Source organism: Mirounga leonina, unplaced genomic scaffold (genome assembly GCF_011800145.1).
Source record: "Mirounga leonina isolate KUSES-001 unplaced genomic scaffold, KU_Mleo_1.0 Mir_176, whole genome shotgun sequence".
Lineage (NCBI taxonomy): Eukaryota > Metazoa > Chordata > Mammalia > Carnivora > Phocidae > Mirounga > Mirounga leonina.
The window spans coordinates 43,315,080-43,332,635 of record NW_023270454.1 but is presented as its reverse complement, the minus strand read 5'-3'; the positions used below and the strand labels follow the sequence as shown (position 1 = coordinate 43,332,635).

At 41.2% G+C, this 17,556-nt stretch overlaps 1 protein-coding gene across 1 annotated transcript in view; it reads right to left on the bottom strand.

The window, feature by feature from the left end:
- The window catches only part of RNF150 (ring finger protein 150), a 276,638-nt gene that overhangs the window by 69,132 nt on the left and 189,950 nt on the right, over positions 1 to 17,556 (bottom strand). The window lies entirely within an intron of this gene.

The window sequence follows — 17,556 nt, the reverse complement described above, 5'->3', positions numbered from 1 at the left end:
ATTCATAAACAGTTTGGAATTTTCAGTCCACACAGACATTCAGTTCATTTGACTCATCTTACAATCAGATTGGTCCTTGGGGTTAAAAATCTTAAGGGGCTAGTATCTATTTTTAGTACTTTCAGTAAAACTTGATTGTGATTTTTAAAGTTTTCAAATATTAAAATGATGTTCATTTTTTTTTTAAAGATTTTATTTATTTATTTGAGAGAGAGAGAATGAGAGACAGAGAGCATGAGAGGGAGGAGGGTCAGAGGGAGAAGCAGACTCCCCGCCAAGCAGGGAGCCCGATGTGGGACTCGATCCAGGGACTCCAGGATCATGACTTGAGCCGAAGGCAGTCGCTTAACCCACTGAGCTACCCAGGCGCCCGATGTTCATTTTTATATGAGATTATAACTCGTTTTTATGTTATATGGTTTATTATGATCATGTGATGCCTGAATGAGAGACCCTTTGCCCCCTAAAAAGGGAAGTTCACAGATGAATATTAGGGTTGAACTGTGATACTGCCTTGTGTTGTCATGAAAAGATCCAAGACCTGAATCTCCCATCAGAGTTTCAGGAGAAGCAGGGGAGCCTATGAACTGCCCAGCTGGGTTTGGTTGGAGCTTCCAACGAAAACAAGGAAATTCTCTGAGACATAGTAGACAGTTTTCCAGGGAGGCCCATGGGACGCAAGCCACTGTTAGTGGCTGACACCTCCATTAGCTCAGTATATCTTACTAATTTGCCTTTAAGGAGTCTGGGACTTGCCAGGCAAGTCAGTCTGGAAGTCACAGGATACAAGCTTGTTCAGAAATCTTTACAAATGGATCCCTCTACTGTTTGCCATGTACTTTATACTAGATGTCTCCCAGAGCTGCTTCTCTGGTAGAGGAAAATGTCACCTGTCCTAGAGCACAGGAGTTAATGGATTGTAATATTTGAGGAGTCAATAATTAGGTCCATGTTAAAAATATCTATCTGTTACATTAACTGAGAAAGGAAAGCAGCTGGCTGTCTAATTGGTTAGACGGACAGGGATGGTGTATGAGCACCTTGTCAACTGTAGACATCTGTAACAGGCCTTTCAAAGAATTCATCCAAACTCGTAGAACAAATTTCAGCATGACTTTGTAACAGCTCTCAAAAACATTCCTTTTCCAAATCTCCAGGCCTAACCCTTTTAGGTTCTGTCTGACTCAGATATTGAAATGTCACCAGAAATTCCTTTGTAACTTAGGGTATCTATTGCCCCAATGTGCACATTTAAGCTTCATTTGTCCTTCATTATAAATTTATTCTACACTCTAACAGTAACCATGTCTTCTTTTTTGATTTGTAATTTGGCATATTATTGTGTTTAAATCTCCATTTCATCTCTTTCAAACCAAATGCTGTTACTTGTGCTCTGATCTTTGTAAAAGTGTAGATTTATGTTTTAAAAAAAAGACAGTATAATATATTCTATGTTCCCTAGTACTAAAGAGAGCTCTTAAACTGATACAATTGAAATTCAGTCTCATTCCTAAAATGGAGAGAAGAGAAAGAGGCAGGGCAGCATAGCCCTTACCAACAATTATCTATCCAAGATGGAACTTTGCCTAAATGACCAAGTTATGAGCATGTTCTGGGACCAATAACTCAGAAGAAATTCTTAAAAAGATAAGCCAAAGCTGGTCCTCAAGGTTGGGGTTTTTTTTGGTTGTTGTTGTTTTTGGTTTTTGAGTGATAAAATCTGTTTCAGTGCTTGAAATCTGTTTCCTCTGTTACAGTTCTTGAATCTTACCGTTTTTGAATAACTATGCTACTTGCTGGATTTTTTCCTATTGTTTAGAATCAGAATGGAAAGATATGGGCATGTTTTATTTTATTTAATTAATTAATTTATTTAAAGATTTTATTTATTAATTGACAGAGAGAGACACAGCAAGAGAGGCAACACAAGCAGGGGGAGTGGGAGAGGGAGAAGCAGGCTTCCCGCTGAGCAGGGAGCCTGACATGGGGCTCGAACCCAGGACCCTGGGACCATGACCTGAGCCAAAGGCAGACGCCCAACGACTGAGCCACCCAGGCGCCCTGGGCATGTTTTAGATATAAACAAATACAGATGCATCCATCAGTCACCAGCTGATATGGGCACCCATTTTCAACTCCTCCAAATGCTGTCTCATGCTGGGTTTACTTCCCAAATGTCTCCTGACTAGATCCACCTCTCTACATTCCCAGCGCCAACACTGCAGTTCAGGCCTTCAGCATTTCTTATCTTGACTTTGCAATAGTGTCCTAACTGGCCCCCAGGCTCCTGTCAGATCCTTCTGAGCTATATTCCGCATGGTGCCAGCAGCATGCTATGTATACAGCAAATGCCGAACCCCACAGCAGGCCCCCCAGCTCCTGGCTATAACCCAGGTGGGCATTCAGGTCCTATATGATCTGGGCCTGCCCACCTCTATACCATTATCCCTGGCTTGTGCACTACACTCTATTGATTCCAGGTTACCGTTAGTTATCGTTGCTTGAGATAGTCTTACCTCTGACTAATTGGAAAACTCCTTCAGTACAGCTTTATAGAAAACATTTAGGCAATCTAAATTCATAACCTCAGAAACAAGAAAATAATCTGAAATGTGACCTCAGGTCTACATACATAGCTATTTATCACAGCATTATTTACAACAGCAAAAAATCTACATGTGCGGGGAGCAGGTTAAATGTCCAAAAATACTCAAAGTATGGCATATGAGATATATTAATCGAAAATGATGTCGACCAAGTTTTAAAAATATGGAAAATGCTTATCCTAGAAATGACTTAAGGTGACTTAGGAGATGCAGATATCCAAAAAGGTGCCATTGACAGGTCTGAGAGGAGAATGCCTTCCATGACCCCTTCATCAGGGTTCACCTCTTCTCTGGCAGCCCAGTGTGTTAGATCGATTAGGCTTTGCTGGGATAACAAATTAAACCCCAAATCTCTGTGACTTGCCCAACAAAGGTTTATTCCTCACACAAATTTGTATGTAGTTTAGCTGACTCTGGAGCAGCTGTCTTCCATGTGGTGACTCAGGGACCCAGGCTGCTTCCTGCCCATGGTTCCATCCACTCAGCACGGGTCTCTGGCTGCTGGGGCAAAGGAAGCGTGAGCTGGAGGGCCTTTCCTCAGCCTTCGAGTGTACTTTGAGGGCTGCAACCAGTGCTATGGCCCTCCTGTGAGCAAGAGGCTGAGTAACATGGGGGTGCATATCGATATCTGGGGTACAGTTACTCTCTCTGCCACAGGGAAGGTAAAGATGCGTACCACTGAAAGGTCCCCTAAAACTGGACTGGCCTTTCCCATAGTTACATAATTATGGCACCTCTTAGTATGTTCGGATTATTTTTTTTTAAATAAAGGGATAAGCACTGTTAATTTTAAAAAGCATCATAAAAGCAAAAGAAGAAATTAAAACAAGAATGGAGACATAGAGAGGGAGGGCGTGGCTGGGTGATGGACACTGGGGAGGGTATGTGCTATGGTGAGCGCTGTGAATTGTGTAAGACTGTTGAATCACAGACCTGTACCCCTGAAACAAATAATACATTATTTGTATTGTTTATATGTAATAAATAATACATTTATCTGTTAATAAAAAAAAAGAATGGAGACATAAAACAGTCAGGGCTGAAGCTAAAAAAAGTCCCTTTTGGCTGGGGCGGGCGACAGATTTGGCTCTCGACTTCCCATCAACAAACATAGAAAAAAATCTGGACGGTATCATAATTCAGTACTCACAGTATAAAAACATTCCCCTGCTGGGAAGAAATGTGGTTATGCTGTACATGAACTGCTCTGTCAAGCCCCCATGAAGAAGTCACAGCATAAAATCCTATTAAGAGACACAACGGCAAGTTTCTGAAGATTGCTTCTTACAGCAATCCCCGATAAAAGTGATGGCAATGGCACCAGCCAACTCAACTCTCCTGGAAGGAGCTAATATGCACTAGGGCATGATTTTCAGTTGTCTGTGAACCTACCTTCTTACAGAGGTACCTTTTAGAGAAACAGAAGGACTGAATTCTATTTCAATTAATCTTCCCAAAGAATAGCTTTTTAAAAGTCACACTTTTGATATACTTAATGAGTTTAAATTGGACTTGCTGAAAAAGTACCTGGAGTCCAGCTCATCTAGCTGGATAATTAAAAATAGGCTTATCAGAATGAATAATTAAGGGGCAGGAGTTGAAGCAGGAAGATTAGCGAGAAAGCTGCTGCAGAAAGCCGGGGAGAATTGATGGTGGTACTGATGTTAGCGATGGTTAACAGGAGCAGGGAGAGTTCTTCTAATCATAAGAGTAACATCATATTAGTATTATAGTAATAGCAACAAGAATAATGGTACCAGAAATATGTAGAATTATCATTCTTTGTTAGGTTTTGAATTGCATATATAAAAACCAATTTTTAGTTAGCCAGCTTAAATTAGATGCTTAAATCAAAATCTAAGCTTCTTCATTGACATTTTCTTTTTAATAAAAGTCAAGGCTAAATTAAAAACACAACACATACACACAAAACCTCCAGACTAGGGGAATGGGGTGTTAGTGTTTAATGCTCACCAAGTTTTACTTTGAGAAAATGAAGTTCTGGAGAGGGACAGTGGTGGTGGTTGTACAACAATGTGAATGTACCTCATGCCACTGAACTGTAAACTTAAAAATGGTTAAAAGGTCAAATTTATGTTATGTATATCTTACCAAAGCTGGTGGCATCACGATTCCAGACTTCAAGCTCTATTACAAAGCTGTAATCATCTAGAGAGAATGGTACTGGCACAAAAATGACACATAGATCAATGGAACAGAATAGAGAGCCCAGAAATGGACCCTCAACTCTATGGTCAACTAATCTTCAACAAAGCAGGAAAGAATGCCCACTGGAAAAAAGACAGTCTTTTCAACAAATGGTGCTGGGAAAACTGGACAGCAACATGCAGAAGAATGAAACTGGACCACTTTCTTACACCATACACAAAAATAAATTCAAAATGGATGAAAGACCTTAATGTGAGACAGGAAACCATCAAAATCCTAGAGGAGAACATAAGCAGCAACCTCTGTGACCTCGGCTGCAGCATCTTCTTGCTGGACATGTCTCCAAAGGCAAGAGAAACAAAAGCAAAAATGAACTGTTGGGACTTCATCAAGATAAAAAGCTTTTGCACAGCAAAGGAAACAGTCGACAAAAACCAAAAATCAACCGACAGAATGGGAGAAGATATTTGCAAATGCCTTATAAAGGGCTAGAATCCAAGATCTATAAAGAACTTATCAAACTCAACACCCAAAGAACAAATAATCCAATCAAGAGATGGGAAGAAGACATGAACAGATATTTCTGCAAAGAAGACATACAAATGGCCAACAGACACATGAAAAAATGCTCAACATTACTCGGCATCCAGGAAATACAAATCAAGACCACAATGAGCTACCACATCACACCAGTCAGAATGGCTAAAATTAACAAGTCAGGAAATGACAGATATTGGTGAGGATGTGGAGAAAGGGGAACCCTCCTACACTGTTGGTAGGAATGCAAGCTGGTGCAGCCACTCTGGAAAACAGTATGGAGGTTCCTCAAAAAGTTGAAAATAGAGCTACCCTACGACCCAGCCATTGCACTACTGGGTATCTACCCCAAAGATACAGGTGTATTGAAATGAAGGGGTACCTGGACCCCAATGTTTACAGCAGCAATGTCCATAATAGCCAAACTATGGAAAAAGCCCAGATGTCCATCGACAGGTGAATGGATAAAGAAGATACACACACACACACACACACACACACACACACACTGGAATACTACTCAGCCATCAAAAAAATGAAATCTTGCCGTTTGCAATGATGTGGATGGAACTAGAAGGTATTATGCTAAGCGAAATAAGTCAACTGGAGAAAGACAATTATCATATGATCTCACCATATGTGGAATTTAAGAAACAAAACAGAGGATCATAGGGGAAGAGAGAAAAAATAAAACAAGATGAAACCAGAGAGAGGGGGGAAAGATGGCGGAGGAGTAGGGGACGGACCCTATTTCAACTGGTCCCCGGAATTGAGCTGGATATCCACCAGACCACTCTAAGCACCCACGAAACCAGCCTGAGGTGTAAGAAGATCTGGATCTCTACAAACAATATCGCAGGCGGTTGGTTTTGAGGTACAAAGCGGAGAGCCGTGATTCCACGGGCAGATATCGGAGGATAAACGGCAGCGGGAGGGTGTCTGGCCATGGGGATCCTGCACCGCCGGTGAGTGACAGCCTCGCGCACTGGGGACGGGGCACAGACTCAAAGACCGGTAGCGTAGGGAAAGGACTTTAGGGCACCCCGGGGCAGAAACCCAGAGCGGCGGGTTGCGCCTGCGAACTGCAGCCCCCAGGACGGGAACCCAGAGCGGTGGAGTCGCGCGCGCGAACTGGGAGCGGCTGGCGGTTTTAGAAGCACAAAGGGCAGAGACGTGCCCTGACCTGGAGGCAGGACTGGGAGCACCGCGGAGGGGCGCACAACCCAGGACGCTGCAGTTTATAGCAGCACGGACAGAAACGACAAACGACACAGTGTGGCCTGGAGAGCTCACTGAAGAACAGACTGTGATCTCTCCGCTCTGAGGCAGAGGGTTGGAAACGGTCTCTTCTGCTCTGACTCGCAGAAGAGACGCGGAAAGCCGCCAGGGAAAGGCGCCAGAGAACAAAAGCCCCAAAAACTGATTCCCGCTGAGCCCATGCCCTGCCACAGGGGTGCAGGGCAACTCCGCCCAACAGGTAACAGTGCGGCAGGCCCCTCCCGCAGAAGACAGGCTGGGAAAACAAGAGGCCCCCACCCCTAAGGTCCCAAGGAAACAGGTGCATCTTGCTTGGGTTCTGGTCAATAATTTGGACTCTATACATTCCCTCAAACACCCATCAACAGAATGACTAGGAGGAGGAGCCCCCCAAACAGAAAAGACTCAGAGATTATGACTTATGCTGCAGATTTACAAATGGATGCAGATATAACCAAGATGTCGGAGATGGAATTCAGGCTAGCAATTGTGAAGACAATGGCTAGAATGGAGAAATCAATTAATGGCAACATAGAGTCTCTAAGGGCAGAAATAAAAGGTGAATTGGCAGAACTTAAAAATGCTATCAATGAGATCCAATCCAATCTAGATAATCTAACAGCTAGGGTAACTGAGGCAGGAGAGAGAATAAGCGACCCGGAAGACAATATAATAGATAAAAAGGGAAAAGAGGAGGCTAGGGAAAAACAACTCAGAATCCATGAAAATAGAATCAGAGAAATAAGTGACACCATAAAGCGTTCCAATGTCAGAATAATTGGAATCCCGGAGGGAGTGCAGGGAGAGAGAGGACTAGAAGATGTGTTTGAGCAAATCGTAGCTGAGAACTTCCCTAATCTGGGGAATGAAACAAACATTCGAGTCCTAGAGGCAGAGAGGACCCCTCCCAAATCAAGGAAAACAGGCCAACACCCCAGCATGTAATAGTAAAACTTGCAAATCTTAGAACCAAGGAAACCATCTTAAGGGCAGTTAGGGGGAAGAGATTCCTTATGTACAGAGGGAGGAACATCAGAATAACGTCAGACCTATCCACAGAGACCTGGCAAGCCAGAAAGGCCTGGCAAGACATATTCAGGGTACTAAATGAGAAGAACATGCAGCCAAGAATACTTTATCCGGCAAGGCTTTCATTTAGAGTGGATGGAGAGATACAGAGCTTCCAAGACTGGCAGAAGCTGGAAGAATATGTGACCACTAAGTCGGCCCTGCAAGAAATATTAAGGGGGTTCTATAAAAAGAGAAAGACCCCAAGAGTGATCTACAACAGAAATTTACAGAGACAATCTATAAAAGCAACGTCTTCACAGGCAACATGATGACAATTAATTCATATCTTTCAATAATCACTCTCAACGTGAATGGCCTAAATGCTCCCATAAAACGGCACAGGGTTGCAGATTGGATAAAAAGACAGGACCCATCCATATGCTGTTTACAAGAGACTTATTTTGAACCTAAAGATACATCCAGACTGAAAGTGAAGGGATGGAGATCCATCTTCCATGCCAGCGGACCTCAAAGGAAAGCTGGGGTAGCAATTCTTATATCAGACAAATTAGATTTTAAACTGAAGTCTGTAATAAGAGACACAGAAGGACACTATATCATTCTTAAAGGGTCTATCCAACAAGAGGATCTAACAATTGTAAATATCTATGCCCCCAACATGGGAGCAGCCATCTACATAAGCCAACTGTTAACCAAAATAAAGAGTCATATTGATAACAATACGTTAACTGTAGGAGACCTCAATACTCCACTCTCAGCAATGGACAGATCATCTAAGCAGAAAATCAACAAGGAAACAAGAGCTTTGAATGATACATTGGACCAGATGGACCTCATAGATATTTACAGAACATTCCACCCTAAAATAACAGAATACTCATTCTTCTCGAGCGCACATGGAACTTTCTCCAGAATAGACCATATACTGGGTCACAAATCAGGTCTCAACCGATACTAAAAGATTGCGATTATTCCCTGCATATTCTCAGACCACAATGCTCTAAAACTGGAACTCAATCACAAAAAAAAATTTGGCAGAAACTCAAACACTTGGAAGCTAAAGACTACTCTGCTCAAGAATGTTTGGGTCAACCAGGAAATCAAAGAAGAACTTAAACAATTCATGGAAATCAATGAGAATGAAAACACTTCGGTCCAAAACCTATGGGATACTGCAAAGGCGGTCCTAAGGGGGAAATACATAGCCATCCAAGCCTCACTCAAAGAAATAGAAAAATCCCGAATTCACCAACTAACTCTACACCTTAAAGAACTAGAGAAAAAGCAACAAATGACGCCTAAGCCACGCACTAGAAGAGAAATAATTAAAATTAGAGCAGAAATCAATGAATTAGAAACCAGAAACACAGATCAGATCAGCGAAACCAGAAGTTGGTTCTTTGAAAGAATTAATAAGATCAATAAACCACTGGCCAGACTTATCCAAAAGAAAAGAGAAAGGACCCAAATTAATAAAATTATGAATGAAAGGGGAGAGATCACGACTAACACCAAGGAAATAGAAACAATTATTAGAAATTATTATCAACAACTATATGCCAATAAACTGAGCAATCTGGATGAAATGGAGGCCTTCCTGGAAACCTAGAAGCTGCCAAGACTGAAACAGGAAGAAATTGACAACCTGAATAGGCCAATAACCAGTAAGGAGATTGAAGCAGTGATCAAAAACCTCCCAAAAAACAAGTCCAGGGCCTGATGGATGATTCCCTGGGGAATTCTACCAAACATTCGAAGAAGAAATAATACCTATTCTACTGAAGCTGTTTCAAAAAATAGAAACAGAAGGAAAGCTTCCAGACTCATTCTGTGAGGCCAGCATTACCTTAATCCCCAAACCAGGCAAAGACCCCATCAAAAAGGAGAATTTCAGACCGATATCCCTGATGAATATGGATTCCAAAATCCTCAACAAAATCCTAGTTCATAGGATCCAACAATTAAAAGGATCGTCCACCACGACCAAGTGGGATTTATCCCCGGGATGCAAGGGTGGTTCAACATTCGCAAATCAATCAATGTGATAGAACACATTAATAAGAGGAGAGAGAAGAACCGTATGGTCCTCTCAATTGATGTAGAAAAAGCATTTGACAAAATACATCCTTTCCTGATTAAAACTCTCCAGAGTATAGGGACAGAGGGAACATTCCTCAAGTTCATAAAATCCATCTATGAAAAACCCACAGCGAATATCATCCTCAATGGAGAAAAGCTGAGAGCCTTTCCCTTAAGATCAGGAACACGTCAAGGATGCCCACTCTCGCCACTATTGTTCAACACAGTACTAGAAGTCCCAGCAACAGCAATCAGACAACAAAAAGAAGTAAGAGGTATTCAAATTGGCAAAGAAGAAGTCAAACTCTCTCTTTTCGCAGACGACATGATACTTTACGTGGGAAACCCAAAAGACTCCACCCCCAAATTACTAGAACTCATCCAGCAATTCAGTAATGTGGCAGGATACAAAATCAATGCACAGAAATCAGTTGCTTTCTTATACACTAACAATGCAACTGTAGAAAGAGAAATTAGAGAAACGATTCCATTTACAATAGCACCAAAAACCATAAGATACCTCGGAAGAAACCTAACCAAAGAGGTAAAGGATCTATACTCTAGGAACTACAGAACACTCATGAAAGAAGTTGAAGAAGACACAAAAAGATGGAAAAATATTCCATGCTCATGGATCGGAAGAATAAATATTGTTAAAATGTCTATGCTACCCAGAGCAATCTATACCTTCAATGCCATCCCGATCAAAATTCCAATGACATTTTTCAAAATGCTGGAACAAACAATCCTAAAATTTGTATGGAATCAGAAAAGACCCTGAATCGCCAAGGAAATGTTGAAAAAGAAAAACAAAGCTGGGGGCATCACGTTGCCCGATTTCAAGCTATATCACAAAACTGTGATCACCAAGACAGCATGGTACTGGCACAAAAACAGACATACAGACCAATGGGACAGAATAGAGAACCCAGATATGGACCCTCAACTCTATGGTCAAATAATCTTTGACAAAGCAGGAAAAAACATGCAATGGAAAAAAGACAGTCTCTTCAATAAATGGTGCTGGGAAAATTGGACAGCCACATGCAGAATGAAACTCGATCATTCTCTAACACCATTCACAAAGATAAACTCAAAGTGGATGAAAGACCTCAATGTGAGACAGGAATCCATCCAAATCCTAGAGGACAACATAGGCAGTAACCCCTTTGACATCGCCCACAGCAACTTCTTTCAAGATACATCTCCAAAAGCTAGTGAAACAAAAGCAAAAATGAACTTCTGGGACTTCACCAAGATAAAAAGCTTCTGCACGGCAAAGAAACAGTCAACAAAACAAAGAGGCAACCCACAGAATGGGAAAAGATATTTGCAAGTGACACTATGGATAAAGGGCTGGTATCCAAGATCTATAAAGAACTTCTCAAACTCAACACCCAAAAAACAAATAATCAAGTCAAAAAGTGGGCAGAAGATATGAAAAGACACTTCTCTGAAGAAGACATACAAATGGCTAACAGACACATGAAAAAATGTTCATCATCATTAGCCATCAGGGAAATCCAAATCAAAACCACATTGAGATACCACCTTACACAAGTTAGAATGGCAAAAATGGTCAGGGAGAGAAACAACAAATGTTGGAGAGGTTGTGGAGAAAGGGGAATCCCCTTACACTGTTGGTGGGAATGCAAGTTGGTACAGCCACTTTGGAAAACAGTGTGGAGGTGCCTCAAAAATTTAAAAATAGAGCTACCCTATGACCCAGCAATTGCACTCCTGGGTATTTACCCCAAAGACACAGATGTAGTGAAAAGAAGGGCCATATGCACCCCAATGTTCATAGCAGCCATGTCCGCAATAGCCAAACTGTGGAAAGAGACGAGATGCCCTTCAACAGATGAATGGATAAAGAAGATGTGGTCCATATATACAATGGAATATTACTCAGCCATCAGAAAAGATGAATACCCAACTTTTACATCAACATGGATGGGACTGGAGGAGATCATGCTAAGTGAAATAAGTCAAGCAGAGAAAGTCAATTATCATATGGTTTCACTTATTTGTGGAACATAAGGAATAACATGGAGGACATTAGGAGAAGGAAGGGAAAAATGGGGAGGGGGAATTGGAGGGAGAGATGAACCATGAGAGACTATGGACTCTGAGAAACAAACAGGGTTTTAGAGGGGAGAGGGGAGGGGGGATGGGTTAGCCCGGTGATGGGTATTAAGGAGGGCAAGTACTGCATGGAGCACTGGGTGTTATACGAAAACAATGGATCGTGGATCACCACATCAAAAACCAATGATGTATTGTATGGTGACTAACATAACATAATAAAATTAAAAAAAAAAAAAAAAAGATGAAACCAGAGAAGGAGACAAACCATAAGAGAGTCTTAATCATAGGAAACAAACTGAGGGTTGATGGAGGGGAGGGGGGGTGGGAGGATGGCGTAACTGCGTGATGGACATTAAGGAGGGCACGTGATGTAATGAGCACTGGGTATTATATAAGGCTGATGATGAATCCCTGACCTCTACCTCTGAAACCAATAATACATTACATGTTAGTTAATTGCATTCAAAAAAAAAGAATATGTAAAAACCAATTTTTAGTTAGCCAGCTTAAATTAGATGCTTAAATCAAAATCTTAAGTTTCTTCACTGACATTTTCTTTTTAATAAAAGTCAAGGCTAAATTAAAAACACAACATGCACACACACTCACAACCTCCAGACTAGGGGAATGGGGAGTTAGTGTTTAATGCTCACAGAGTTTTACTTTGAGAAAATGAGTTCTGGAGAAGGATATTGGTGGTGGTTGTACAACAGTGTGAATGTACCTCATGCCACTGAATTGTAAAGTTAAAAATGGTTAAAAAGGCCAATTTTATGTTATGTATATTTTACCACCCTTCCCCTTCCCCCTCCAGAATCATCTATGTGAACAGATAACCTTGCTCAGGACAAAACGGACATCCTGTTGTGAAGAATGAGGAACCTGACAAGCCTGGACCCACAGACCACTCACTGACCTTGACTCAGAGGCTGCTTAGAGCGGCCATGGCCATAGCTCGCCTTCGAACATTGGAAGCTGGCTTGAAGCTCCAACACTAAACAGTACGAGTGCAATGCTTCCCAGCCAGAACTATTTCAGAACAGGTGTTACTAGTTGCTTCTTTATCCAAACACTACCCCCTGGTCTAAAACATAAAATACAAAGACCTCAGTCAAAGTACAGGCAGTTGTCACAATGCCTCCTACAATGTCCTCCAGGAAACACTGTTTACAAAATGTAGCTCCAGGAGGGCATTTGTCGTCTGGGAACTTTGTTTAGGAGCAAGGCACATCTACTGAAGGTAATAACTTGAGTTTTAGAGGATTTTATTTGCAATCCAACTGTAATGACAGGAAGCCAGCAGGGCATGCTGCCTCCGGGGGCCACTTCCACACACCCAGATGATACTGACATGGGGGTTGTATATGAAACACTGCTTTTGTCTGTCTTCTCTAGTGGGGTGGAATGCTGAAGTGTGAACTGCGCATCAATGGATTATTAAGTAATAAGCTGAAGGGAGCCAGGACACATTCCTGTTTAACCTCAGTAGAAAATTCTGCCTGGCTTGCGAAAATGTCCTGACTCCTGAGGAGCAGGTTCTACATAAGCACCAACGTCCCAGGGGCTTTGGTTGGTTTATTTAACTTAGACCTTGATCAGCATCTGCCTATGGACTCAGAGGCCAAAGGAAGCTCAAGATGCGCCACTAATAATCTAGAACCATTTCTTTCCTTTTTTTTTTTTTAAAGATTTTATTTATTTATTTGAGACAGAGAGAATGAGAGAGACAGGGAGCACACGAGAGGGGGGAGGGTCAGAGGGAGAAGCAGGCTCCCTGCCGAGCAGGGAGCCCGATGTGGGACTTGATCCAGGGACTCCAGGATCATGACCTGAGCCGAAGGCAGTCGCTTAACCAACTGAGCCACCCAGGTGCCCTAGAACCATTTCTAACTTAGTTCTAGATTAAGTGAAAAGAGTAGGATAATAAATGATGTTGACAGTAGTATCTCAAACTTATAAAAACAAGTATAGCAAATAAAAGCAAGGAAATATACAAAAATATTAGCAGTAGTTATCTGCATGGGGGAGTTAGGTAGATAATTACATATTTATCCATCATACAAATTTTCTATAATGAGGATGCGATTGGCAAAGCAAACCATTGTTAGAATAGGAAGATGTCCTTTCTTCTGGGGAGCCTTTCTTGTGCCTGGTATCGCTTCCTCCAGTTTTTAAAAATCCATTTTCTGTTGTTGCACATCTCACTCTGTGTTGTGATTACTTATTTAAATTCCCATCTCTCTCCCACACCAGACTGATTGCCTTTAGAGCAGGGATCAGGCCATTTATCTTTTCAACTCTGGTACTTCTTACTATTCCTGGCACACAGTTGCTACAAAATAAATGTCTGTTGTTGCAAATGAAGCATTTAGTTAGTAAAACGTTTATGACAAGGGTCTGCTTGTTACCAAGGAGATTTAAAATTCTTCCTACATCATAAAAGAGTTCCCAAAGTCAAAGGAAAAGACAGTAGTAGAAACTAATATCCTCCTAAATTAGCGATAATGCTGTAGGGATCAATCAGTCCGAGAAAGGAAAGAATTTTACAGGCACCTAGGGTATGGATGCATACATTGTCTTTTTTTTTTAAATGGCAAACAAAGACTTTTGCCCTGCCCAAGGAGGGCATATTCTTTCTGAGCAGGAGTGTTTGAAACTGGGTAGGTAAATAGACTGAAATGAGTAACCACTGAAGAACAGTAGAATCACCACAGGATAAAAGCTCTGGAAAAATCTGAGAGCTCAACTTACTCTCTGGACAAGGGAAGACGATACGATTTCAATTGTATGCTTCAGTAAAATATCTTCTGTAGCTAAAAATGATAATTGCAAGTATAAACTTGACTCACAAAACCAGCCCTAAAATACGTATCATGTAGATTTCGACATATCTATGCTCTAAGCAAAAACCAAAGTTCTTTGGAAAGTAACCCAGCGGAGTATTAGGATCAAACCCAAACCACAAAAGTTAGCGCGGGCTGACCCTGAGGTGCTTTGCGAACCGCTGCGGCCGCGCATGCCCAGCGGGCCCCACGCGTGGGGAGCCTCCCCGGCCTGCGCTGCAGAAGGCCCCTGGGGGAGACAGAGCAAGGGGGACACGGTAAGTGTGTATGAGCATGACTTAACTTTAGTAATCGCCATGATGACAAAGGAAGAGGGGAAATCATTTATCAATTCATCCTAATTTGTGCAATGGTTTCTAAAAGAGGCAAACAAGAGAATGATTCTGAAAAAAATCACGGTACAAGAATATCCTGAAGCGATTTGGAAAGACACCCGAAGTGGCCACAACAGAGAAGTGATACACCCAGCGGGTGAGGAGTTAGGAGGCCACAGAAAAGAGTATAAAAGAAGGAAGACAAAAATGGGATCATTTTTTTTGAAATGGTTTCTACTCCAAGGAGATGCAAAAAATTCTGTGGGTGAGTCAGCCTGGAAATAATGAGAAAGACAGTCTACAAAGCTCATAGGAGCTAGGGCTTAATAATACCCCAGAAGAAATTACGTAGCAAAAAGCAACTGCCAGTGCATTTGTTTGATAACATCCATTAGTGCAAACCGTCTGGCAGAAACAAGCAACAGGCATCAGAATATCTCGATTTTAAAGTCAGCATGGAAAAAAAATGGATGAGCTCCTCAAAGAGTAAGTATAGATATGGCTCATCTAAGATCAAATAAGAAATAACTCTTAAGTTGTGCTTGGTAATTCTCAATGTATTTTGTTATTTAAAGCCGGGCCTACAATAAGGAAATAAAAGCAGATGGACAGCAAGAAGCTTGAAGCAAAAAGTATCAAGAAATGAGCCGAGAACCAAATAATAATGTAAAAAGGGAAGAGTTTTAGGCCACACTGAACTGGCCTAGGGCAAGGGCTATAGTATAAATAAAATTAAAGTTCCTGAAGTTGTTGTTTTTAATATTAAAAAGCTATTTCCTTGGTTAATATTTCCAAAAATTATATTGTAAGAGTTCTGGAAAAATACATCATGCCAATCTAAACACTGCTAAAGCAATGTAATTTGTCATAATTAAGAACTGAAACCAGCCAAATGTTGCACAACAGGGGCATGGTAAATTGAATTGTGGCACATCTATTGCTTGGTTATTATGCAGCTTCTAGTAATTCAATGCAGTAATGTGGAATAGATGCATGACAGAGCTCCAAATGAATAAGTTATTTTATACAGTATGGATTACGGAGCTAAAGTAATGCTATATATAGTTTTAAAAACAGATTTTCTTAATTACGTTTAGATTCTCAGGAAAAAGTTGCAATTCAACTTAAATTTGCTTTGAATATTTTTTATTAGTAGTACCCTCACAGGGCTCTAAACAGTCTCTAGGAAAGCAGGTTCCTTGCTTTTAACTATGAGGGTTAATAAAACCCTTAGTAAAATATTGCAGAGATAATAGACGCTACCCTGAGAGGCTCTCTGTGGCTCACACACTGCCCGTGATTCTTTGCCAGGTTTCTAGAAGTCACCAAGTAAATACCAAGTGTAATGAAATAATAATTTATATATTCCCTCATAGGAGAAAACCACCAAGTCTTGATGTGTCCCAATTTATGATTTTGTCTTAGAGCTAATCAAGCATCTAGAACCTAAGGAAAGTGAATCTCAGTTGAAGGCTTTGGCTGGGGCCAGCACAGTGCACTTTCCCCAGGGCTGTTTCCTGATGATCAATTTGCCTAAAAGCATTTCAAGAAAGATCCATCCCCCTTGGGAGTTTCTGCATCTATTCACGTATCCTGTCCTTTTTTGACACTTCTTTGTCATTTTGGGTTTATTAAACTAATTCCTCTACAGGCATATTTTATTTCTTTCTTATTTTTAAGAAATAGTTCTTAAAGGTGCATTGCTTTATATCTTTGTGTATTTTATCTACTTTATTAAGTACTCTTGGGAATTTTTAAAAAGATTTTATTTCTTTATTTTAGGGAGGGAGGGGCCGAGGGAGAGGGAGAGAGAAACCTAAGCAGAAGCCATGCTGAGCGTGGAGCCCGACCCTGAGATCAGACCTGAACCAAAACCAAGCGTTGGGTGCTTAACCAACTGAGCCACCCAGGTGCCCCTTAAGAATTTTTAAAGCTCATCTTTCTGATTGAAGAACCTTTCTTCAAGGGATAATTTTTTATTTTTAGGATACTTCACAGATACAACAACACTAAAAAAAGAGGTTTTCAATTATAGGAAGACAACTTTTATGCAACTTTAAAATATCTGATTTTATTGAAGTATTTAAACTTATTTAATTTTAACTATATTAAAAAACTCAAATACCTTAATGGTAAATTTCAATTAGGGAGAAAGGTTAGGGTTATATGAAAATCACTTGGGAAGTGTTTCCAACTACACATGTTGGCATCCTCCCCTAGATTCTAGAAATTTTGGGGTGACTGTCACATTTCCTTCCTGCTGATAAAAAAATAACAACACCGCCCCCCCCCCCAAAAAAAAACCCCAAAGGAAATGGAATTTGCTTTTGGCTTCCCATTCACTCCTGACCATATTCTGGCTGTTGATCTCTTCATGATTATTCACAACATATCATTTTTTTCTTTTAGAGAGAGAGAGGGATAGAGGGGGGTGGAGGGGCAGAGGGAGAGGGAGAGAAAGAATTTTTTTTTTTTAAGATTTTATTTATTTATTTGACAGAGACACACACAGCGAAAGAGGGAACACAAGCAGGGGGTGTGAGAGAGGGAGAAGCAGGCTTCCAGCTGAGCAGGGAGCCTGATGTGGGGCTCGATCCCAGGACCTGGGATCATGACCCGAGCCGAAGGCAG